Genomic DNA, 26,992 nt, shown 5'->3' with positions numbered 1-26,992 from the left:
TCATCCAGGAGAAACTAAACTTCAATCCTATCCACAATCTCAGAGGTGAGTTAGTTCGGGTTAAGGGTGTACAGGCCCCCAGACTCAGAAATCATTTTGCCTGCCTTAATGATCCATATTACCAGTAACTGCTGTTTCAATGTGTAATATCTCTTCAACAATAAGAGAAACTTAAGACACTGGAATCTTCATATATTTAGACCCAGTCCCAACAATTATTTTTAAGGTTTGTTATCTTTAACTTTTTAAAAAACGTTAGATTTTACTTATTCTTTCTGTCAATTGATCAGAAACACAGGGAAATGAGGATCCATTGGCTTTTTAAAATACGTGTTCTGAAATGTTGTTAGGATTCATTCTGTAAAACCTTCCTTATCTTCTGACCCAAGAACTTGCATTAAGTTATTTGCATTAAGTTCTGGGAAACCTCTATTTCCCAGTTAAGTACTGGCTCTAGGCAATCTTAGAAGCTTAGAGGCCAGAGCTGTCCTGGGTACATCCTGTCCTTGAAATGTGACTACTTCTAATCAAGGGCTGGCCAGGCCATGCATGCTTTTCACCAAGACAGGGTGCAGCCTAGCAGGGTGTGCTTGGTTTTGGCATAAGAGGAAGATCACCTTATAATGACCATCCACCAGGCTTTGGGCACCATTGAACCTAATTCTAGAATATGGAGCAGATGCCCAGGGAGGTTTTAGAGGCTAAGAGGTAAACCAGAGATAAAGGAAAAAACAAAACAAAAGCCAAAAAAACATCGCCTGAGGAAACATTTGGGTTTTTATATTAGGATTGTGTTCTCATTCTCTCCCTCCCTCCCTCTGTCTGTCTCTCTCTGCCTCTATTTCTATTTCTCTCTTCCTGCCTCCTTCTCTCTCATTGGATTCTTTCATTAATTGTAGGTGGTTCTTGATGAAGAACTCTGTGATAAAGCCATTCATCTCTTCATTCAACAGATAGTAACTACTCTGTGTTAGACAGTGTGCTAGAGATACTGATGCTTTTGCAAATAAGAAAACTCCTGTCTTCAAGGAACTCGTGATCCAAAAGCCATCACAGACAAGAAAAATGACCTTTCTGGCAGGATGTGTAATGTGTCCCAGGTATTAGCTGGGACCTCCTGGCCCTCTGGGACCTGGCAAAGATGAGCAGCACAAAACTCCCATTTTGTGTCTCTTTGAAGGCCAAACCATGTCCCCAATATCCCTGTTAAATTCACAGTCAGCTTTGCTCTGATTTCCTGCTTTCTGATGCTCTCTGCATCTTGGAGCCGTTCTTTTATTTCTGTTCTGACATAAACCCAGGGTGGGGACGACTCCTTCTCTTCTGTTCCCTCCCACACCCGGGTGGGCCTCTTCTCCTCCCACACAAAGCAATCACCAAAACAAAGTTATGATACCGATTCTATGTTTCAGAACTTGAACTGAGAGTTTGGGGGTCATGAGAGAGCACAGCGGTAAACTTCAAATGACGTAGGGCACATTCTTGTTGTGGGGTCTGTCTGGTACCCGTCACCAGGGCCTTCTCAGTGTCTGCTTCACCTCACAGAGCACTCAGATGTCCTCCCGTCTTCTCTTCTGCCTCCTGATTCTCTTCCACATGCCATCCCTCCTGCACTGTATTCTGCCTCTTCCCCCACACTCCAGTTCTGGAATATTCTTGCACTCTACTGTCCAGAGTAAGCCTCTCCTTTTCATGTACTCCAAAATTAAAGTGCAGGCCCATCTTGTTCATACCCAAATCCTTCCTGGTGCTCAGGCAATGGGGCTTTCATGTTCTAGAATCCTCTTTCTATTCTTTGCATAGAAGGCAGTGCGGCTGCATACTGTTTTCTCCTCTCCTTTATCTGTAGTAACTCACTTATACACACATTCAACGATATTTTTTGGATGTCCATTATGGATCAGGTACCACTCCACGTGCTAAGGTTAAAACTGTGTATGAGATGGACACAGGTCCTGTCCTTGTGGATTTACATTCCAGGAAGAATGTACAAGATGCTAAGAAGAAGTAGAAAGGCCCCACCTCATTCTGGGATAGGACTGCACATCATGGAGAGCTAAGTCTGACAGGTCAAGCAGGATTAATGTAGGTCACTCAGAGGATATTTTAGACACAGAGTCTCAATGACAAAAGTTGGCACTGAAGTTCTCCACCATTCATTCGAGCTGCTGGAATGAAGAGGGAAACAAATTGTGGGTTATTTCCATTATTTCTCCCTCTAGCTCCCAAACCTCAATCCTCAAGCGATAGCTTTTGGGCAGAGTTGAGGTATGAGCTCTCTAGTGAGGAAGAGAGGGCACAACCTCCCACCCTTTTCAGTTTCAGGGTGACGTCAAGGGTCTGAGAGTCTTACTGGAATTGGTTTCTCTTTCCCAGAGGCTGGGCCCTGGAGCACAGCTCTCTCCACACCCAGGTAGATCTTAGGGAAGGAGCTTCTCTGCAATCTTGTCTTGGAGAATGGAAGTCAGGGTATGATTGGAGGTTTGGTCATCTCCTAAGAGCTGTGGAGTTTGGAATTGGGTCCTAGGGCTGTTAATTCATATGAACACTTATGCAAAACTGAAAGATAAAACAAGACGAAACAAAACAACTCTGCCACTTCTTCTGGGATGATGCAACCCGTGGCCAGGGTACACCCTCTGCCGGCGTGCAGCCTGAAAGAATGGGGATCCACTTTGTCCCCGGTTGACCAGATTCTAGAAAATGTAGTCTGAAGAGATCGATGAAGTTCTTATAGTACCCGAATCCATGGGTATTCTCAAACTGTAGGTCTTTCCTCACAAGGCTCTGAATGATTAGCTAATAAAATGGCAGCGTTTAAGGAACCCCACATCACAATCAGGATATCTTTTCCCTTCTTCTTACCCAATTACTTTAAAGTAATTGGCTAACCTTTATTGGGCATACTTGACATGCTCCAGGCACTGCACTAAGTAGTTTACAGAGATTACCTCCACGAATTCTTATAATAATCCCATGACTTACATATCATCAGTTCCATTTAATGTTTGAGGAAACTGAGGCTTAGGGGGTTGAGCTCAGCTAGTGAGTGTGTTTGAACTTAGAGCCCGTTTTAACTCCCACTCTAAACTGCCAATTTTCTTTTTTCCCCTGTGTTCCTCCTTTATCTCTCCTCCCTCTCTCCTTGCCCCATGGAAACAAATCCTTGCAGAGGACCCAGGTAAAAAAGGTATGCATTAGGCTCCCTGGTAACTCTTCAGGTGACCTCTGAGTTCCAACTGGCCCTGAGACTGGGCTTTCCCAACAAAGAGCTTCCCTTTGTTGTTTGGGGTATGCTGAAGAGCCCGGGATGCTGAAAATCCTGGCTTCAGGTTTCCAGACCAGCAGTCATGCCCAGAGCCTAATCCTCGCTGGGTGGTGACCTGTCAGCACACAAGAAACACAGGTCCACTTAGCTCTTGGCAGGAGGTTCTGTGGCTTTTCTGGCCAGACCAGCCAAAGGCACAATGGAGAAACCCCATCCATGGTTGTTTCTCTTTGCCATGCAGAGAAAAGTGATATAGAATACTACCTGATAGTTTCTCTACAAAGAGTCTCCATGTTTCCTTTATGTTTTTGGCACACCTCAGGATAATTCCCTTAAGTATTAGCTATCTCCTCAAAAAGTCATAAGATACACAACATTTTAATCAAAATTTGTAGTTAAAATCTGGGGCCACAATAGTAGTACTCCCCTTGACCTGGCTTTGAAAAACCTTTATACTCTAAAAAAACGTAGAGTCTTACTTGAAACATGGATCTATTCATGCACCTTTAATCTTGGTTAGAGACCATGGTATAGTGAAGCTGCATAGTAATCCCGAAAATGTCTAATTTTGGTGAAAAATGTACAGCAGCCAATATAGTAACTTCCAAATAAGATAACCTGGTGCTCTCAGTATTGGTTTCCAAAGACTCGTTGAACATTTCCTTGTTTGGTTTTGGAGGAATTTGCTGTGGGATTTCAGCCTGGCCCTCAACTCGCTGGAAGACTGCAGACTGAGAGTAAGCAGGCGGAGAAGCCAACGAGCGAAAACGAAAGTAAGAGGTCCTGGGCTCGAGGCTTAGTGTGTGTTCTTTGAGGAAGGAAGAACTCCTTCAGGGTCAGGGGAATGTCACTGGCAGCCCTAGAACTTGTGAATGCCAGTCAGACATCCTGTGCTCCAGGCAGATCAACAAAGTCCAGAGGCAAAAATGTTTCATTGTAACTGTTACAGCAGTGTCCTGGCTTCCTTGAGATGTCCTCTCTCCAAGAGGCTGTTATTTTATCTTTAGTCATTTAACCCTTTCCCCTGATGTTGACATACCTAACTCAGTAGGGAAAGCTAGTGGTAGATCTTCCAGAATGAAGCACAGGCTTTGGAAGTTTACAGCTAAGAAAGTATCCATAGCCAGGTCCAGTCCCGTTTAGTAAAATTTCTAATTATGATACAGTGCTGGGGCACGTCGCAAAGGGGAGTAGATAGTGCATGTGTTGGCCGAGGTGAAAAGAACAACGTCTTCTTCTTAGTTGGGGTTGGAGTTGGGGTCAGGGAGTGACAAGGTCTTATTTTTGAAAATTGTGAAATACATATTGATTAAAATGTATAACATTACTGGGTATATTTTCTCCTTACCTCTTGAGAACTTTTGTAGAAATAGAATGTGAACACTACTGCATTTTTCTTTTCTTATTTTTTTTTAAAGATTTTATTTATTTATTTGACAGACAGAGACCACAAGCAGGCAGAGAGGCAGGCAGAGAGAGAGGAAGGGAAGCAAGCTTCCTTCTGAGCAGAGAGCCCAATGCGGGGCTTGATCCCAGGACCCTGGGATCATTACCTGAGCCGAAGACAGAGGCTTTAACCCACTGAGCCACCCAGGCGCCCCTCTTATTTTTTTTTTTAAGATTTTATTTCTTTGACAGAGAGAGCGCGCACACATGGTCAAGTAGGCAGAGCGGTAGACAGAGGGAGAGGGAGAAGCAGGCTCCCCACAGAGCAAGGAGCCTGATGCCGGGCTTGATCCCAGGACACTGGGATCATGACCTGAGCCAAAGGCAGACACTTAACAGACTGAGCCGCCCAGGTGCCCCCTACAACTGCATTTTTCAAGTGAGGTTTCCTAAGATGTTTGAACCCTGAGAAGCACATCAGAAGTCCCAAGTCTTACTGTTAAATATTATGAAATATGATGTGGCAAAATAAGGCTTTAAAGTGAAAGGAGCAAGAAGACCTCTGTTCTGATTATACACTCAGCCTCGTCCAGTGGAGAGAATCTAGTAACCTTTCCATGATTGTCAGTTGACTGTAAGGGCTCCTGGAAACTCTTAAATTCTCTGCTAATGTAAGCACAACACTCTGATAGGTTTCCACAGTTCTAGTGTCTCTTACACCATGTAGGTAAAGTTTAGACCAAGGTCACAAAGTAGTATTATCCTCTAAGACATTCTTCTGTTAATACTCAAGTGAACTCTAAATCCCCGAAATGCTAGATAGGTATTTCATTGCATTTTGTAAATGTTCTTTTTGGTTTCAAAAATGCATCTGAGACTAAAAATGTATTGTCTTTCAAACCACTTACATATATGATGTTTAAAATGGAAAATGCAGTCATAAGGAAATACAATATTTCTCTCCAGATTGTAATAAAAGGTTTACACGATCAATTAACAGTGCTTTCACTGCCCTCTGCTGCCTTAACGAGAACATTGGATTTGGAAAGCTGAGTCTTACATCTGATTGGGGACAGCCAACTTTTCATTTATGGTCAGTTATTGATGCCCGCTGGCATATTCCAAGGGTAACACTATCTGACTTGGAAAATCTCAACAATGAAGCAGCCAATGACCCAAAACCAAATAAACACTATGTTCTTGTGAGTCAGGATTTTCTGGGGTTTTATTAAATTCCAGGTGTTCTGTCTATAAGATCACTAATATACATGGAAATAGCTATTTATTTAGAAGTTGATTACAAAGGTTTTTAATACCTTATTATTATTTTTAAAGATTTAAATTTTTGAGTAATCTCTAGGCCCAACAAAGGGCTCGAACCCACAACCCTGAAAACAAGCATCACGTGCTTCACTGACTGAGCCAGCCAGACCTTCCAATACCTGTTATTTTTTTAAAACATGAAAAATTAATAGAAATGGCAATAAAACTGATTAGATGAGAACCTTTGCTCTTTAAAAAGTGGAATGAAGCTTAATAGAATTGCTTTGTGGGACTGTTCTGTTATTTGCATTTAAATATTGGGTGCTTAACATAAGAAAAAGATTGAGTATTTTCATAATTTCATTATACTTCATCTACTTTTAATCAACATTAAGTGCCATGTCAGTCTAGTCTCTAGGGCTTCTGTTTAATAATAATAGTGAAAATTACTAACTTACTCATGAAATTCTTGGAGATATGCTTGTTATAAATATTCATTATTGACCTAGCAAAAGTTTTACCTGAAATCTGTTTTACTCCTGAATTATAAATTATCAACAGATTTTATTCACTTAACAACAATGTGTCAAATGCCTATTAAGTATCAGGCACAAATTTATAGATGAATATAAACTGCCTTTCTGACCTAAGATGCTCACAATTTAATGGGTGCAAAATATAAATAAACATGTGTTATAGAGAAATTTCCAGGGGCAGGAGGGAGGAAAAAAAGAGATCTCCAAAGGTCATGCTCCCATTTGTGCCAGTCAAGAGCCCCAGGAGTCTGATTGTTTTGATCAGGACCTATGACACAGTTACTAGTGACTAATTTTGCTTGTAGTACTCTTCAGTGCTCACTAAGAAAAACAGGAATGGGTTTTGCAAATCTCTCTTTCTTTTTTTTTTACTATATACCTTTTAATAACTTGATACCTTCCTTGGACAAAACGGCTGTATCTACCCTAACCACCCCACTTCCTCTCCAATCACAAATGTGATTGTAAACAATAGAAAGATAAATATACTTTCAAGTGCAGATAACCTTATTTTATTTTTATGACTCTGAAGGGACTGTAATAGAAAATGGTTCTGTTATATCCAATTACTGCCAAAACAGAAAGCTATTGATCCAACACTCCAGAACCAAAGTGGTATTTTTTGGTGGATGATTCTGACATTTAACTGGCTCGGAATCACTAATCCTCTTTAGCAAGTTTATTTGGTTACCAAGAGTATGTTTTGAAAACACAAGGAATACACAAAGGGCTTTGTTTCAAGTCCTCAAATACCATATAAGGAATGCATGGGGAGGGACTGCTCAAAGTTAAAAGCTTTGATAAAGCTTCGCATTTTGTTATGGTGAAGGAAATCATTCAGTTATACTTGCCTCAGAAGTTTTCTAGGGTTAAGGCATTAAAATCATACTGTATGGTGTGCATTTGGGACCTTTGACCATCTTTCCACATATATGAGCCCTGAATGGAAACCTTGAACTTCTTCTTGAGCACCTTAACCAAGCCCAGCCTGCCTCTAGTGGTCCCCTCCGTGAGAATGCAGAGTGGCCTTCTGTTTGGACAGCTTTAGTCTCCCCCATCCTGTGGTCATTGTGGTTCTTCAGCTGACTAGCACCCCAGGAACGCACTACTACCCATCAGTAGTTACCGAAAAAATGTGGTTGATGGAAACCTGTCCACATTAAGAAATATTTTAAGAAAAAGTTCCATAAATTGTTTTTATCCAATAAACATGTTGTAACATTTTAGAATTTTAGAACCAATTAAGAAATAAACCAGAGTTAGAGAGATGGAGCTAAAAAAAAAAAATCTGCCTTATTATTGGTAAACTTGACTTGGAGAGTATGGTTTGACCTGTGACCACATCAGTCTTCCCACAAAACAAAAACAAAACACCTTTCCCCCCCCCCTGGAAGCATTTGCATGTGTAGAGAAAACTTCTACCTATAATTGTAGGTGCTTTATAACTCCTAGTCAATGCATGGATGAATGAACCAATCAATCACAAAGGTTGCTTCTGCTTTTTTTCCTCAGGGGAATGTCAATATCAATTCCAGAGTACAGGAAATCTTTTCATTTGTTTTGACTCCATGACCAGTTGCCTCTTTGGACCTACCCAGCTGCTCTCAGGTGGCAGAAAGCTGGAGTGGCTTTCGGACTGAGCACTTTCTGGTGCCAGTGAGAGGTCCCATCAGCACCTTTTCCTCTTTCTCTTTCCCCTTCATCTGAAAATACAACATGTTCTCTGATGTGAAGATGAGTGTGTTTGATTTCAGAGATTTGCTCAGTGCTTTAGGCCAGCTGTTTTGGCTCAAGTGGGATTAATTTAAACACCAGTTGTTGTTTAGCAACTTTAGTCAATCAACAGATATTTATTATGATCTTTTATGTAGAAAGCAAAGAGAACAGAACAACTCTTAAGAATGGGAAGCCAGGGGCGCCAGGGTGGCTCAGTTGGTTAAGTGTCTGCCTTGGACTCGGGGCATGATCTCAGGGTCCTGGGATTGAGCGCGGCATCAGGCTCCCTGCCCAGTGGGGAGCCTGCTTCTCCCTTTACCCCTTCCCCCCGGCTCATGCTTTCTCTCTCTCTCTCCCTCTTCCTCAAATAAATAAATAAAATCTTAAAAAAAAAATTAAAAAAAGGACAGCCAGGGATCCTGCTGATGATTATGCTATGCCAATGTTTTTATGACAGCAGAGGAGTGAATGCCTGCCTCAAAGGTCCCGAGTGTTCTAGGCTTAGAGTAACATTCACATATCCCACCTTCCTTTCAGGTCTTAACTTCAAATTATCAATTTTACTCACAGTGAAGGTGGACTGGGCCATGGGACTTGGACTTGAGGCTAAACGAGCGCTTCCTTTCAGGGAATTAACATTTATTAAGGTTATTTGGCCTCTGGTGATGGGCCTGCCTGCCTCACGCATTCACAGACAAGACGGGAAAGCTGACAGGGAGAACAGAAGCCTAGCTGGGCCTTCCTGGGGAACGTGGATTCTGAAGGACAAGTGAGTCCACTGCCCACTCCCTCAGCCGGTATAAGAGAGTGAGAGAAAGGACTGGCCATCACAAACTTTTCCATTCAATAACTATAGTATTTGGAAAAATCCTGGTTCAATGGTGTTCACACTCTCTACTCATCAAATTAGCTACTCCTCCCACGGGAGAAGTGACAGGAGACATCTAGAAGTATATGGTCCCATCTGTGGGAAGAATGGAATTTCCCCTTTGTGGAGAAAGTATGAAGAGGGAAATAATGATCTCCCCAACACTGATTTATTCCACAGGGTAGACCACCCTGGGTAGTCCTGGTGACCCTCACTGTCCTGAACTCCACTACAGATTGACATGTAGAACTCTATTTCATCTCTGTAGACACTCAAGGAGTTAACCTAACTTCTTCTCATGGACACCCTTGTCAGAACATAATAGAAAGAAGACAGAATAATATTTACCATACATACAAAAAGAAATCTGAGCCTGCAAGCAAAATCTGTACCCTCATGTTTCCCATTTGGGAAAATAAAATGTTTTATATATATTTTCCTTTCCACCTCCCCCTCCTTCCAAAATGCAGGGGCTTATTTGTCTGAAGTAACCCACAAGAAAGTCTAGCAAATCTGCCTCTTACATGCTGACTCCAATTTCTTTGTGTCATTTCCGACACGTTTCTCCTGGGATTGTTGTTGGCTTTAAAGTGGTGTCATAGGTGAAAACGTTTTGCCCTTACCTAACAGTTAAAGTTATGGGTCTCTGGGTTGGAATCCTGGTTCCCTCCTGTACTAGCTCTGTGACCTTGGGCAAGCCACTACAATCTGTCATCGCAGGGTGAGGGCTTACTAATTTTCGTGCCTTTCCTCTGAATCTTAGAAATGAATTAGATGCAGAATCAGCAGTATATATTTTATAAGCTGGGTGTACCCACCAGCCTCCTGCTTTGTCTCCCCACTCACACCATTTTTAAAAAATTTTTATTATTTGCAGGCAGTAAATGCAGTGGGAAAATGTGAACTTGGAATGAAACAGCCATGGGTTTGAATTTCTGTTGTATCATTTATTAGCTGTGTGACTTTGGATAAATCAGCTAAAGGGTCTCATTCTCTTACTGGGCTAAAAATGTTAATGAGAAAAGAGACCCGTATTCAGACTTCTATCTTAAAGTGGAGACTCGTAGTACACACAGCAAATATCAGATTTTGTCCTGCATTTTAGAAAGTGGTTTATATAGTATATGAAGTCTTCATTTCTTCAGTGGCTGATTCACTTGTAAGGTATACCTGTGCACTATATTTGTACACAAACACACACACAGCTCCCATGGAAGCTAGCTTCCTTTTGTGGGGAGGGGAGTGCGATTTCTTTGAGAAAGTCTATGGATGGCCCAGGGCCAGTGATAACTGGCAATTTCTGTTACGGTGATGAGTGAGGATGGGTTAATCCCTCTGTGCCTGTCAGTTTGGCCAACAACCCCCCCACCCCCTCCTAGATTTCCCTTCATCAAATGTAAATATGCATCTTGCCAAGTATTTTCCATTTACTTTGTAAGCTTCATGTTTTTCATTGGAAATTCAGTCCATGTGTGTTGAGTTATTTACTGAACTCAGAATACTGTTGGGCAAATGCCAGTTTATATCCAGAGTTCCCTCCCCACAAAAGAACCCACCATAAAGTTCCACTTTTTTCCTCTCTCTTCCTTTCATTTTTTGTATTAATCAGGACCAGAACTAAAAGAAGCCTAGTTTGGTTCTGAAGTTACATAAAAGTTATATGGGCTACATAGGCCACTAGTCTTTAAACATACAAACTAAAAGAACCGTGCCAAAATGAGCTATCTGGGTCCCTCAGAACATCTTGTTAAAATTGTCCATTCTGTGTTGACTTGTTTTAAGATCCCTTTCTTCATCAAAAAGGAAATTAGATCTTAATGTTTCCATTTTACAGATGAGGACACTAACAGTCAATGACTTGCTTATCATGGTCAGATGATAGGAATTTGGAAAGGAGAATGAAGAATAAGAAAGAAACAGCTGAGGGTTAAACTCGGGCAATTATTGCATTTGAGCTAAGAAAAGAGGCATGTGGACCTTTCTGGTGGTAGAGTACATTTTAGCACCCGAAGGGAATCAAGGCTTGAGTGGCAGGTGCAGCTTTTCTCAGTGGGATGAGATAAGAAATGTTCACATAGTCATGATATCATGAGTTCTCATGCTCTAGAAATATCATGTGTAGGTAGAGAGGTGGATTTTTTTTTTAAGAGCCACATTATACAACAGATTTTCTTATTTATGCATGTTCAGTCCATCTGTAACTCCTTTGCCTGTTCTTGGCCAGCAGCCTAGAAGAGGCCCAGGCCCAGAATATTGTGTCAAACTGTGGGATTTTTGACAAATTAGGTTTTAATTCCCTTCCCTTACAGTTCCCTCATCCACATTTATGACTTCCACTGCCAAATTGATGTGTTTAGCCCTGATCTCTCATTTGCCTTCTAGTCTCATTTCAGCAGTTCAACTGATTCTAACACATCCCTCTGCTTGAATACTTGCTAGCAAAGCTCTCATGTGTAATCAGTGTTATTAATGAAACCTCTTAGAGAGCTTGAGTTTTATTTTTATTTTCCAATATTAGAGCCCCTTCTGAGATTCCCTTGCTTTTACCAATAACACCTCCATAATTACAAATTTGCAGTCATTCTTGATTTCCACTCCCCTATAAATCTGTTCTCTTCCTGAGTCTGTAGTTTTGGCTTCAAAGTTTGTCTCTTATCTTTTTCCTGTGGGTTATAACAGAATAAACTCCAATCCAGGCTCTCATCACTTCCTGTTTGCACAACTTTAATGGTTTCCTCCTTTCTCTGTCTTCAGTCTTCTGCTCTCTAGTCTACCCTGCACACTGACTAATCTCTCTAGGGGGGCTTAAGAGCCAAGAATAATTGCTCATCACTACTGGGTCATTTCGAGTGTCTCATCTGGCATCTAAAACTGTTTTTAATGTACTTCCACCTCACTAATCCATCTTTACTCTCAATGACCTGTCACACACACCCTCCCATCCTTCTTCGGTCAGCTCTCCACCTTTCCAGAACACACTCTGCTTTTCCCCATCCTTGTCCTGCCATGTTTACATTATGGGTCACACACAGCGTGGTTTCATGGTTAAAGGAGCTGGACAAGGACCTGCACATAGAATGATAAATAATTTGGGAGACAGGTTCCCAAATCTAGCTAGTACCAGTACTAGTGAGAAGACAAGTCTAACAAATAGAATAGGGCTTTGGACAAGTATGACAGCAGAAAATTTGGGGCAGTCCGGGCAAGCGGTTTCTCTGAGAAAAAGCCAAACTTCAAGAGTGAGAATGGACTAGTATATGGATGGCAGACAGAAATGAAGGATCCAGGACAGCCATTCGGAGACATCTAGGCATACAGACAACAGCATCTGGAATATCTCCTTACAGGTGGTAATAGAGTCCAGTAATTCTTGGTGAAGTCCAGGAGTAGGACTTTTTTTTTTTTTTTAAGATTTTATTTATTTATTTGACAGATGGAGATCACAGGTAGGCAGACAGGCAGGCAGAGAGAGAGGAGGAAGCAGGCTCCCTGCTGAGCAGAGAGCCTGATGTGGGGCTCGATCTCAGAACCCTGAGATCATGAGCTGAGCCGAAGGCAGAGGCTTAACCCACTGAGCCACCCAGGTGCCCCCCAGGAGTAGGGCTTTTATCCCTGGGAGGATGAGGAGATATGACAAGGCAAGAAAAGACTCCCATCCTAGAAGAGCTGGGATCATCAAAGCCATGATTAAATCACAAAGAGTAAGACAAACAGAAAGATGGTTACAGGATTTGCTCCCTAGAACAATACAGAAGCTTGTGGAAACTAGATCACCTCAGCACCAACTGGCATCAAATGACTCAGTCCCATGCCCCCAAAAACCATAGGGCTAAGAATTTGCATTCTAGAGGCTGGAAGGGAATCTACCACCGTAAATGCCTTTGGTCTTGAATTAAATCTTCCTGCCACTGACTGTATGATCGTGCGCAAGGTTCTTAATTTTTGTGAGCCTTGATTTCTTTATATATAAAAATGAGGAAAGCGCGTATTGTATAGATTTGGTATGATGATTAAATAAAGTGCCTGCTATGACACATGCCATTTAGTAATAGGCTTCCTGCTCTTTGCCAGACTTCTGAAATCTCTCCTACCCGAGAAAAGGATTGACCCTCGCGGCTGAGGTGGTGCTAAGCCTGTGGGTGGGAACCCGCCGTTCCACTTGTATAATGAGGCAGAGAAGAGTCCAGAGGCAGGTGGTCAGGCCTGTCCTGAGTCCTCCCTCACGGGGACGCCTGCCTGCCTTCCTCTTCTTTCTCCCTCCTCATTGCTCCATCCTCTTACCTCTATCAGTCCTGAACACGACTCGTTGTCAGCACAACTGCCCCTCTTCTGGGAAGCATCAACTCTGTTCTTGAGATTCCTCTATTCTTTTGGCCCCTTTTGAACTGGCATTTTGCTAATTACTTGACCATGTATAATATTAGCAATCCCAATTTCGGCTTCTTTCAAGTAATCCCTAGGGTTCATGGCATGGCCATCTGTAATGTTGCAAAGATATGACTTCCGGAGAAGTTCTGCGGAACGAGCCGAGTGAGTGAACCCAGTAAGTTGGCCCCCGTCATAGTCCAGCACAATTTTGATGATACCAATTTGTTGATGCCTGAACATTTTGTGGGGAGAATTATATCCTATTTTGGAATGAGGATTGGGAATTTTTTAAGTTCTCTGGATGAAATCCTTGGTGATGTCAATGGTCTACAATATTATAATTATTGATTTTTAGTTGCCTTTTGTACTCTAGCCAGTTTTGTTTAACCAAATTTCAAGCCTCTCTGTGATTGAGCCGAGTCTCTTTTTTCACATGATTTCCTCCAAATTTAGCCCAAAGTTCCCTTCAGAGTGAGCAATCAACCTGCAATTGGTGATTGATTCAGTGACTATGTCTTGTTACCATTTTGTTTAGTTTGGGGAATTCTAGATGGTCATTTTCTTCAATTGCTTAGTTACATCTGAAGTAAAATACAACATTTTCACTAACATAATAGAAAGGGAATTAAAACACAAAGGAGGTGAGTCTAATACTCAATTTTTTTGGTAAGAAAAGCAGGACAAGCCATTTACAGGGAAATTTTGGCTACACATAATTCTTGTCACCAGAAATCAGGGTGATTTATAGTATCTTGTTCTGTTTATGGACTGGAGATCTGTATTCCAGTGGATTTTCCACTTGTTCTTGTGATTTGCTAAAATGGAAAAGTACTCAACCTCATTTGCATAGAAATGCTTATTAGTATCCAATCACATCTCCCCGCTCCCCGATTATTGTTACTTTTTTTGCTTTCATTTTTAAAAAATGCTCTTTACTTTGGAAAAAGGTGCCAAGATTTTCTGGCTAATTGTGGGTACAAACATACCTGTATATGTCATACTAATTATTTTTAACACACACACATGTATTTAGCCCATTTGTTGAAAATGGCTGTAACCTTTTATGTGGAGGACTCTAACCTCTTCCCTCTTATCCCATCTGTTTTACTCTCTGTAGTGGCCTTGAGTTCAATTCCATTTTTCAATAACACTGCCCCTGTCACGAACACACACAGTCACATACCATTTCCAATGCTATCCACTCTAGCTCACACCTTTATCATTTGTACAGCTGGACTAACATGATGGACTTCTAGAGGCATTCTTGGATTGTCACATACCTTTTAAATCATTCTGTACCTTGTTTCCATGCTTACAGCCCAATAACGCCTCATATCCTCTCGGCACAAAATACACATAGATCTATAATATAATCCTGACCTACCTGTCCAGACGTGCCTTCTCCTCCTTTCCTGTCCCTCCCACTCCCTCTGCACCCCTCCACCATCCTGGCAGTCCCTTGAACATGGGCCAGGCTTTCCTACGGCCACAGCTTTGCTCATGCCATTCCTGCCTGGCACGTTCTCTCTTCCCATCTTTACCTACAAAATTTTATGTATGCTTCAAGGCCCAGACCAAATGCAATTTACTTCATAATTCATTTCCTGAGCAAATTACTTAAAATCCTACCCTCAGCTTTCTATCAGAAGCACATATTATTAACCCGTGTTTCTAATAGTAACCATATACTGCCTTATTTTATAGTTGCTCACACACAACGCTTTTTACTAGCCTATATGCACTTGGTGGGCAAGGACTATGCCTGGTCCAACTTTGTATACCCATATTATTTACTTCAATGCCTTTCCCATAATGTGTGTGCAATAAATATTTGTTCACTGAATGAGTATTCTATTTATCTATGCTACATTTTTAACACAATAAAGGGATATCAGTAGAGGCATCAATGGAGGGTATGCAAATCAAACCTCAGAAATTCATGTATCTATGAACTATAGTTTGGGCAATTACTTTCATAAATCACAATCTCTTGATAAGTATATCAAGAGATATGAAACCACTGAGAGGACAGACATTTTTTTCTGCAGTTGCTCAGGAGACCTGAACTAAAACATTGGATATTTCATGATTCTGAGTTCCTTGTCTGTTGCTTAATTTGTATCCCATGTTACTGAGAGAGGAGACGAGCCCAGCTATCACTCATCCACACTTATATCACCCTGAATTAAACACTTCAGAGGAAAAGACACTCTTAGTGTTTAAGAAATAAAGTTGTACACATTTTATATTGTATCCTGTTTTTAAATAACTTAAGAGGAGAATTTCTTAGATGAAAACAAATCATGTTAATTTTATTAATGAAGGCTGCTACTAATAGTGATACATATGCCCATGTACAGTGTAGTAGAACTGTTTTCTCTATTTTCTAGAAATATTGATTTTTCAATTTTTTAGTATATTTTTCTTTGTAACATATAAGACCTTATAATATATATTCTTGAGGTACACAGTGACAAGAGATACTGTTCTGCCTGTGCTCTACTTTTTTCAGACCATCCCTCAGCCATGACCATTTTCTGGCTGGCTTTCCTGTCAGGGTATAACCATAATTATACACATTCCCACACTCCTAGAACTGTGTGGTGTTTGCTTGGTAAGTTCTAGCTAGTTCCTTCCTCGGCCTGTGTCCTTCAGTTTGCTGTGGGAGCACAGTGGTTCATACTCCTTCCTTCTTCTCTTCTCTTCCAGCACATACATGTGAATCATTCGAGAGTCAGTTTGGACTCATTTCATGAGAAAGTGTTTGGATTTAGAGCCATATGTGATTTCATTTAAGATTTTTAAAAAAGAAATAACAAGTGTTGGTGAGGATGTGGAGAAAAAGGAACCTATATGGCTGTCAGCAGAAAACAAATTGGTGCAGCCACTGTGGAAAACAGTATGTAAGTTCCTCAAAAAATGAAAAGTGGAATTACTGTATGATCCAGTAATTACACTACTGGATATTTACCAAAGAAAACACTAATTTGAAAACACTAATTTGAAAAGATATATGCACCTTCTACTGGGTATTTACCCCAAAGATACAGATGTAGTGAAAAGAAGGGCCATCTGTACCCCAATGTTCATAGCAGCAATGGCCACAATTGTCAAACTGTGGAAAGAACCAAGATGCCCTTCAACTGATGAATGGATAAAGAAGATATGGCCCATATACACTATGGAATATTATAGCTCCATCAGAAAGGATGAATACCCAGCTTTTGTATTAACATGGACGGGACTGGAAGAGATTATGCTGAGTGAAGTAAGTCAAGCAGAGAGAGTAAATTATCATATGGTTTCACTTATTTGTGGAGCATAACAAATAACATGGAGGACATAGGGAGATGGAGAGGAGAAGGGAGTTGAGGGAAATTGGAAGGGGAGATGAACCATGAGAAACAATGGACTCTGAAAAACAATCTGGGGGTTTTGAAGGGGTGGGGGGTGGGAGGTTTGGCGAGCCAGGTGGTGGGTATTGTGGAGGGCACGTGTTGCATGGAGCACTGGGTGTGCATAGACAATGAATTCTGTTACACTGAAAATAAATTAAATTTAAAAAATAATGAAAAAAAAAGATATATGCACCTTTATGGTTTTTGCAACATTTTTTACAATAGGCAAGATATGGAAGCAACCCAAATATCCATTGATAGGTGAAGAGATAAAGAAGATGTTATACACACACACACACACACACACACACACACACACACAATGGGATATTACTCAGCCATTAAAAAAGGAGATTAAATTCTTGCCATTTGCAACAACATGGATGGACTAGAGGGTATTATGCTAAGTGAAATAAGTCAGTTGAGAAGGACAAATACCACATGATTTTACTCAAATCAAACTTTAGGAAACAAAACAAATAAACAAAAAGGAAAAAAAAACCCCAGACTCTCTAATAGAGAACAAACTGGTGGTTGCCCGAGGGGATGGCTGAAACAGATAAGGGGGTATTAAGAGGGTGTCTGGCTGGCTCAGTCAGAAGAACATGTGACTCTTGATCTTGGGGTCATTAGTTCAGGCCCCATGTTCGGTGTAGAGATTACTAAAAAAATATTTAAAAAAAAAAGAGTGCACTTGTCATGATGAGCACTAAGAAATGTATGGAAGTATTGAATCACTATATTGTACACCTGAAATTAATATCACACTGTATGTAAATTATACCTCAATAATTTTTTAAAAGTTTCACTAAAAAAAGAAAAAGAACTTCATCAATAAGTGTCACCATCACCATTTCGAGCGTCTTTTCCTATCACAATGTAGTATAGCTGGAAAGGAAAGATATATAGACCCCCTAATCCATTGGTTTTCAAAGTCTCATTTATAAAATGGATCAAGTGGGCCTGGTTGAGTGAAGAGGGAGGGAAGAAGGGACCATGAGCCTGGTGATAGCCCAAGAAGCTATCATCAGAATCCACACACCGGTCCGTAAACCACTAATTTTTTTTTTTAAATTTTTTAAAGATTATTTGTTTATTTATTTGACAGAGAGAGATGACAAGCAGGCAGAGAGGCAGGCAGAGAGAGGGGAGGAAGCAGGCTCCCTGCTGAGCAGAGAGCCCGATGCGGGGCTCGTTCCCACTCGATCCCAGGACCCTGGGATCATGACCTGAGCTGAAGGCAGCGGTTTAACCCACTAAGCCACCCAGGCGCCCTGTAAACCACTAATTTGAACTAAATGTTACAATTTACCGATGAAGAAACTAAGCCCAGAAATATTAGGTGACTCCCTCATGGTCATGTAATGAGTTTGTGACAGAGTTGATTTGAGATCCCAGCTTATGAAGCACAGAGTCCTTTCCAGCACTTTAACCACAAATACTGCTAAATAAGGAGTTCGTTTCTACTCACTGGACTAGCACAGTTCCTCTCTGTGCCCAAGAGCAGTGTATGAGAACTAGTGTTTTCCTTGTTACATATCTTTTGTTATTGAAGGAGATTCACAATTCAATGAAATCACCAAAGTACCAGCAACAGTGTGACAAACCACAAGGGACAGCCCATTGTCCATTTTTAGCTGGCCCACCTGTTCCATGCTGTGCTTTCCCTACAGCCTGGCAACCCACCTGCTTCGTAAGTTCAGCCCAGAACTGCCCAGCAAGCCCTGAGTCTGCTGGTTACTTTGATGGGTGGTCTCCTTTCTCCATCAGCAACCCGGGAAGCTAACCACACATTAGAGGGCCTCGAAGGTGGCCAGTTAGCACAGAGTCCCCCAGAGCTACCATTAGAAGCCATCCACATTAATACCATCCTCCACAGCCTTCCTTATGGTTAATGTAATAACAATAATTACTGGCCTCCCTTCTGAGGTCATGGCCACAAGAGCAAGAGTTTTCCCTGAGTGCATTGTGTCCAAACAACCGTAAGTCCTTAGTTATGGAAGATGATGTCATGAGTTCTGATGAGGGGGTTGCTCTAGAACAGCTGAGGATTGGCCCCAAAGGCCTAAAAGAGCCAATTCAACTTCTGTCGCACAGCTGCCACCCCATGGCCACATGCATGCAGACAATTACCCTATCATTAACCCAAACTAGCTTGTGGCTGTTGTGATTGTGATTGTACTTTTTACTCCTATACCTTTTAGAGGAATATTGAGACCTAAAATCTTCCTTTTCATGCCCCTCAGATTTGGCACATAATAATCTTTCTCCCTCCCACCTTCCCTCTCTCCCATCTTTCTTCCTTTCCTATCCTATCCTATCCTATCCTATCCTATCCATTTTTCCTTCTTTGTCAGGAGCTAATGCTTAAATCATAACAGGTCAGATTGGAATTTCCATCCAGAAACACACACACACACACACACACACACACACACACACGCACGCACACGCACACGCACACACACGCACACACAGTTGGTTGTTGGTTATTCTCTAATTCGACCACTTGAGGGCAGCATAGCCTTGGGAACATGTTTTTTGAGCGCCTGATTCCCGTAGCACAAGGAGGAACTCAGCGCTGTGACTTTCATATACATATCGCTGTAATTCAGGGAATAAACCACAAATAATGAGAAAACACTCCCTGGAAGTCATTTCAAATTTAAGGATGAAGGAATACATGTCTAATTTTAAAAGTACCTACATCATGTTCTTACATAACATAGTTGCTTGCAGTCAGGCACAATATAAACCATTTGCATGAAAAAGATTTAAAAGCGAGGGCTCTCCTGTTGGTGAAAATGCATACTGGTGCAGCCACTGTGGAAAACTTCCTCAAAAAGGTAAAAACTGAATTACCTTACAATCCAGCAATCGCACTACCGGGTATTTACCCAAAGAATACAAAGCACTAATTCAAAGGGATACTTGCCCCCCCCACCCCCAGTGTTTGTAGCAGCATTATTTACAATAGCCAAGGAAGAAGCTCCCCATGTGTTCACTGAAGAAACACTGAATAGCAAGGGAAGAAGTGGTATAGATAGAGTGATTAGATAGATAATGGAATATTATTCCATTATTCAGCCATAAAAAAGGAAGGAAATCTTTGCAAGGACATGGATGGGTCTAGAATGTAATGCTAAGTGAAATAAATCAGTCAAAGAAAGACAAATATATGCTTTCATTCATGTGTTTAAGAAACAAACAAGCAAAGTGAAAAAAAAAACAAGAGAGAGCCGCAAATCTAGAAGCAGATTCTTAATTACAGAGAACAAACAGAGGGTACAGAGGAGAGGAGGATGGGGGCGATGGATGGAATAGGTGATGCAGACTGAGGAATGCACTTGCGGTGAACACAGGGTGTTTGCTGTATGGAAGTTCTGAATCACTATATTATATACCTGAAAATAATAAAACACTTTATGTTAACTAACTGGAATTAAGGTAAAAACTTAAAACATTTTTTTAGTTAAAAAATAAAATGCGTAAAACCAAGTGATCTCATCAAAATAAGGGGGTTCCAGACAGAAAAACAAACAAACAAACAAAAAAGACTAAACTAAGATATACCCCATAGGGGTGCCTGGTGGCTCAGTCGGTTGGGCGTCTGCCTTCGGCTCAGGTCAGGATCTCAGTGTCCGGATATCGAGTCCCACATCAGGCTCCCTGCCAAACAGCTACTCCCTCTCCCTCTGCAACTGCTCCCTCTGCTTATGCTCTCTCTTTCTCTCTCTGTCAAATAAATAAAATATCTTAAATGAAATATACTGAACAACTGACCTGGGAATACAATCCTGGATATGTTTGCAAGTCCTTATGTTTCTCCTAGGACATGGTTTTTCACGACTAACATGTCCCTCTTACTACCTCGATTTTTTCCCTCATGTATCTTTTTTTTAATTGTCATTTTACATCTCCTCACTGCAGCTTCTCCTACCCTTCCCTCCGATGACCACTTCGGCAGGCTACAGCCTGGGAGAACAAGTCACAATTACAAATTATCACAATTCGTGCCTGTACTTGGGAGATGGGCAAATGAGGAGGCCCAGCTCCTCATTGTCAGTCGTCTGTTTGGTAGTGACCTTGCTCTGGAGGTGACTGTAGTTCTTCAGCCCAAGGGAGTTGATATCTATGAACCCAGTGGCATTGATTGGCTCATAATCGCTCTGCATGTTCATGCTCACCAGCTCTCGTTGTAGAGGGACAGTGGGGACTCCCAGCCGAGGATACACCCAGACTTGAAGACGGACACCTGCACTTTCCCTTCCACGCTCTCCTGGGATCTGGCGATGCAGTGGTGGACAGATTGACACTAAGGAGGAAAACTGCCTCTCTGCCTTTATTCTGTATCTTGGGAGTCAATCCAGGATGGGCAAGAGAAGAGAAAAAGGGGAAGTTTAGAGGGAAAGAAAAGTAGAAAAGCATCGCACCCTGTCTTTGGAGAATCACGAGCAGTGATTTGTAGGGAAATGTCTACATTGACCCAAGTCATAGGGAACTATATTAACTTCATTCATCTCCAGCCCTCGCCAATATATTGTTTGTAAATACCGTTTGATAGTTTTTTGTTGTTGTTGTTGTTGTTTTTAGATTTTTAATTTATTTATTTGAGGGAGAGAGAGAGAGAACATGAGAGGAGAGAGGTCAGCAGGAAAAGCAAACTCCCCACCAAGCAGGGAGCTTGATGCGGGACTCAATACCGGGACTCCAGGATTACAATCTGAGCCAAAGGCAGTTGCTTAACCAACTGAGCCACCCAGGCACCCTACCTTTCGGTAGTTTTCACATGACATTAATTAAGAAATTGCACTTGATCAGCCTGAGATATTGATGTTCTCTTTCCACATATCACTGCATAAGCTATCTAAAGAAGAGACAGATAACTGACTCCCAGAAACCTGTCTGGAAGGCACTCTGTATTCCTTCCTCTGCTTCTCTGTACGGGCCATAGAAAGAACATGGTAGTTCTTGAATACATTTCTCAGATGTGGAAGATGTGGATTTCTGAAGAAGCAAAATCTTAACTTGATACATGGGGTTTTTTGTTTGTTTGTTTTGTTTTTGTTTTTTCAAGGTTGTGATTGTGGCGAGGAACTGGAGGAAAGATCTGGAAACAACTCCTAGAGGAGCTTCTTTAGTATGACCTCAGCTGGACCTTCAGTGCCTTTTGAAAATCCCTTCTTTCATCTCAAGTCCATATGCTGTCAAATTCCTTTCTGTATTTTTTGGCAAACCTCCAAAACCAAACTCTTTCTCCCTGGGGCACGGAGGTGACCTCCGCTACTTTGCTGAGATGGCCAAGGCGATTGGGTGCGAACTCCCTGGCTTTCCTCTCTTCACTTAGTTTTTTCTCCTTCAATCTCTTCCATGATCTTGTTCCATCAAATATGTCCCTAACCCCACTCTTTTCTCCCACACTTGAGGAAAAGTTCTTTCTCCACCTTATTCACCTTTCCAGCTCTAATCCTTTCTCCCTCCATCTGTGGCAGATTCTTGAAAGAAAGGTCTACGCTGGGCCACCACATCCCTCAGTGCCTTTACGCTATTCACCTCACTCCCACTCTTCACAAACCACCCTTTAAAGTTCATTAGTAATCTGCTCATCACCAGGTGGCCAGTGATTTCTTCCCGCTCTTCTCTTTACAACATCACACACCTATCACCGTGGTGGCGTCAATGACAGTTCCCCCACTTCTCTCTTTGAATTTCTTTCTTCCCTTGGCTTCAGGGAAGCCACATACTAGCTCTCTGACCTTTTCTCCTCAGTCTCTGTTGGCCCCATTTCTTCTCCTTCCCTCTTACATGTAGGGATTTTTTCAGTACTCATCCCCTTGATCTTCTGGGTCCTCTTTTCCTGAGCTTATCTATACCTACAGCTTTAACTACCACTTCCTTGCCCTTGGTGTCCCATATGCATTTATCTGCCAAGCTGTGTACCTCACCTTCCAATGGAACAGCTGTCATGTCCACATGTCCCGTATCTCACTTTGCTGCACAGCCTCCCCCTCTCTCTGTCCCAAACTCATTCTCCCATCCTACTAGCCCTCAAGTCTCAAGACAAAATTTCAGTCATCATCGACTCCTTCTGTGCCATTTGTAAATTGATTGGACATGAGCTTAAGGGATTAGGAAATGATTTTGCAGAATCTCCCTTGTATTCAAGTGACAGTGCTGCACTTCAAGCCACCATCACCTGGAATTGAAACCATCACCAAACTGTTGTCTCTGTCATTCATCTCTTTCTTCCTTGTTCCAGCCCAATCAATATTTGGCCATTAGCTATTTCCCAACAGTCTCCGCAATGCAAAAGAAACGGGTAACATTAGTTGCTTCCAAAATAAATGGCTGGGGAACAAGAGTGGAAGGGAGGGGACATTTACACTTATATACCATCTTATTCCTTTAAAATTCTGTGCCCCGTGAATATATTGGGTATTAACAATGTTTAGGGGTGCCTGGGTGGCTCAGCTGGTTAGGCCACCAATTCTTGGTCTCAACTCAGGTCTTGATTTCAGGGTCCTGAGTTCAAACCCCATGTTGGATTCCATGTGGACCTGGTATGGAGCCTGCTTAAAAAAAAACAATTAAAACAAAAATAATGTTTAAGTTAAACAGGTATTGCCAACTAAGTTTAGAAAAATAAACTTTTTTTTTTCAGTTATTCTTCTGCTCAAAATCCTGCATGCATTGACTTCAAAACCAAACCAGACTTCATCCCATCATTGAAAGCTTCCTTAGGTCTGGCCACACCCATCCTTCTAGTCTGCTCTTTCTCTCTGCTGTCCCCACTGCACAGCCCAGTCACATGCCATTACTCTGGATTCCAAGCCTTCCATGCCCTTGTTCAAACCATCCCATCTGCCTGAGGCGTCCTGCTTCATACCAGACACTGTCCTTCCTTCCTTCCAGCTTGCCCTCTGATGTCACCAGTTCCGAAGTGCTTTCCCGGACCCCAGCATGTAAAACCACTCCTCTTCCGTAGGTTCCTGGACTGTGCTCTTGGTTCTGTCGGAGCCAGCCTATGCCCATGCACGTGACTGTTCTTATCTGTGTGTGTTTTGCACCCCTTAGTTCAATGCTCTTTGCATGATGGGTTCTCCAGTAATGGTTTCTGAAGGTTGCTGGCCGCAGACACCACCAAAATGAAAACTGTTTGGAGAGGGAGCCCTTTGTGTCTTCGCTGGTGTTTGTCATTGCTCTCAGGAAATACAAATGTTGATGATTCCCTCCGTGGTCAGTGCTTCCTCAAATCTGGTCCCACACCACCTGCCGCAGAAGCACCTGGAGAGCTCACTAAAATGTAAATTGCTTGGCTCCAACTGAGACCTGCTGGTTCGGCATCTCTGGGAGTGCATTTTGGCAATCTGTAATTTAAGCATGCACCTCGGGTGATCCTTACACTGGGTTTTGAGAGCCTTTGCTGTCGTAGGCTTTGGCAGGGTTTAGGGGGAAGGTTTGAGTGGAGAGAATCCCTGAGGTTTCTTCAGCGCAACCCTGCCTGTGTGCTCGGTGTTCCTCGGCCTCTGCCAGCCGTTCCACCCCGCGGCCCAGCCTGCTCCGTGTCCCTGGCTGTGCTTCTTGCTCCTGGAACAGGACTTGCCCTCTGTCTCTCCTTTCGGGAGGTTGACAGCCGAGCCGTCAAGCTCTGATTCCTTGCAGAAGCTGGTGCTGGCACCCTGCCGACGGAGTGCCTCAGCCGTCAAAAATAATCTCGTCTTTTTTCACTTTTCTCTCTTTTCCTGTAACTGCTGTGGGCAAGTGATTATCCCTGCGTTGTAGACATGGGGATCCCGAGGCAGGAGAATGTTGAGACTTGCCTAAGACTCTGACATATTAATAGAGTTAATGTCAAAAGCCCTGTCATCCAGCTTGGCATTCCCAGTGGCCATTTTGTCAATCAGTAAGTCAATCAGTTAATCAACAAGTATTTACTGAATGCCAAATAGGCGTCCAGAAGTGTCTGATTTAACAACTGCTGGCTGGGACAGAACTTGGTTCAGTGACCTTATATCATCCCTGTGTGCCATGCTGTCCACAGTTTGCTGCCTTTGTGGTCATGCCAGGTTGCTGAGCTCTATTTCACATCAATACCACCGTATATTACATAATTCTGTAGCCCTTAACGAAGTTAAGAGGAATAGGGCTTGGCCAGCTCCTCCAGCGTGACTGGCTATTTGGTGATCTTAGCTTGACACTGTGGCTCTCACAATGTTTGGTTTTCCTTGGACTTCCGTTGAATTAAAGAAATTCTGCAGACAAGGGCGCCTGGGTGACTCAGTCGGTTAAGTGGCTGCCTTCAGCTCAGGTCATGATCTTGGGGTCCTGGGCTCGAGCCCCACATCGGGCTCCCTGCTCAGCGGGAAGCCTGCTTTCTCCTTTTGTCCCCGCATGCCGCTCCCCCTGCTTGTGCTCTCTCTCTGTCAAATAAATAAATAAAATCTTTAAAAATTCTGTACACAAGTATGTGACTCTCTGAAAGAAATCTTTTCCTTTTATGCTTTCTATCCACGTATACTCAAAACCTCTGTCCTCAGCATAAATGGCATTCATTTTCACAGTCTAAAATCCTTTGATATGTGAGGATGATTATTTACTTCCACCCTATGACCCCCAACACTATACCTCTTCCTAAAACCAATAGACAGAAAGAATATTTTTGTGCCACAGGCCACATTTACTGACTCAAGTATTTTTATTTATTTTCTAACAGTCACAGTGGAAACCATAACCATGTGTGTACAAACCCAGTTTGCTTTTTTAGCCAGTTTACTTTTTTTTTTACGAATGAAAGATAGAAAATTAGTTCAACTACATTTTTAAAAATGCCTACTCAAACTGGGCTGTCTATGCGCAGTGTCCTGTAGGTTAGCATACAGGTTGTGCTGGCTGCTGAAAATCAGAATTCAACTGTCACAGACTACCCGGAAGGAATCCGTATCTGGATAAAACTCCCATGGCTAAGAACTGAAAAAAAATTTGGTCTTCTTTTTTTCTTAGATTTCATATTGTTTTTAAAGTAGCCCCAAAACTTGACCCTGATTTCAGTTACTATTTGTGGCCCCAGAGGTATCTACAGGGAGCATCGCTGGCCCACCCCAGGTTTGAGAGGTGATAAAAGACACCTGTGGCCATTTCCTTTCTCTCTGGTCTGTAAGTGGGCTGGATTTAGAATTAATCCAAATCACCTTGGGTTGACAGAGAGTCTGGTCCTTTGCTGAGAGAGATTGGGGCCAGTAATTTTACCTCCACATTGTTCGACATTCTATTTCAGGCTTAATGTTGGAACATGTTCTTCCTTTTTCCATCTCATGCAGCCATTAAATAAATGCCCTGGCTGGATCAGAGGAACCAGGAAACAGAATGTTACTCAGTGAGCTATTGATATTGCCCCCTAAAGCTTCCAACAACTTCCCCTCTCAACATCACTGACAGGGCCAGAAGATTCCGGTGGGTTGCTTTTGTCCATTCATGTGTGTTGCAAACGTGTTATATGTCGCAATAAAACTACCGCAGTTTTCCTGAATTATACCAAGACCAAGACTTCTTTAGATATGTCATTCTCCTGCCATTGTTAAGGTGAAATTACAAATAAGAAACATCTATAATGAGTTGATTATAGATATCCAAATGAGCATGGGAAAAAGTTGATTTACTAGATCAAGTTCATAGAATGACTTTAAATAAAGTTAGAACAGACCAAGAACTAAGGCCTAATAATTTTCTTCTAAGTCCATAATATAATACAGTTTCTCTTATAACGTGGAATATCTCATACAAATAACATGAAAGAGAAATTGAATAATTTAAATCTTTAGAATTTCACTTTGATTTAAAGATAATGTGGCTTTAATTATTTTAAATTTTATTTCCTTCACTGATTAAAACTCCTATTAGGCACCAGAATTGCTGCTTCTAGATTTCTTTTACTTATGACTGATGGATCTCAGAGAAGAAAAAATTAGATTGTGGTTTAAATATCCGAGTAGGGCTATTTTTATTTTTCAAATACCCATTTTTATAGTCACTCCATGTTTAGGTGTTTTATATGCATTTTCTCTGTTCTTCACAATGATGTATTAAGTACAGCTTATCCTTGTTACTCTGCAGAAAAGGAAAATGACTCCATCAATTTATGCAATGTGAATTAATGAGCTCGGTGCCTGACATGTAACAACTTCTCAGTCAA

General features: G+C 41.8%; 1 protein-coding gene across 3 annotated transcripts in view; it reads left to right on the top strand.

Annotated features, from left to right (window-relative positions):
* The window catches only part of SYNPO2 (synaptopodin 2), a 177,225-nt gene that overhangs the window by 80,419 nt on the left and 69,814 nt on the right, over positions 1-26,992 (top strand). The gene's annotated exons all lie outside the window — the stretch shown is intronic.

This window comes from Mustela lutreola, chromosome 1 (genome assembly GCF_030435805.1).
Source record: "Mustela lutreola isolate mMusLut2 chromosome 1, mMusLut2.pri, whole genome shotgun sequence".
Lineage (NCBI taxonomy): Eukaryota > Metazoa > Chordata > Mammalia > Carnivora > Mustelidae > Mustela > Mustela lutreola.
The sequence above is the reverse complement of the archived record's forward strand: the minus strand, read 5'-3'. Positions and strand labels throughout refer to the sequence as shown.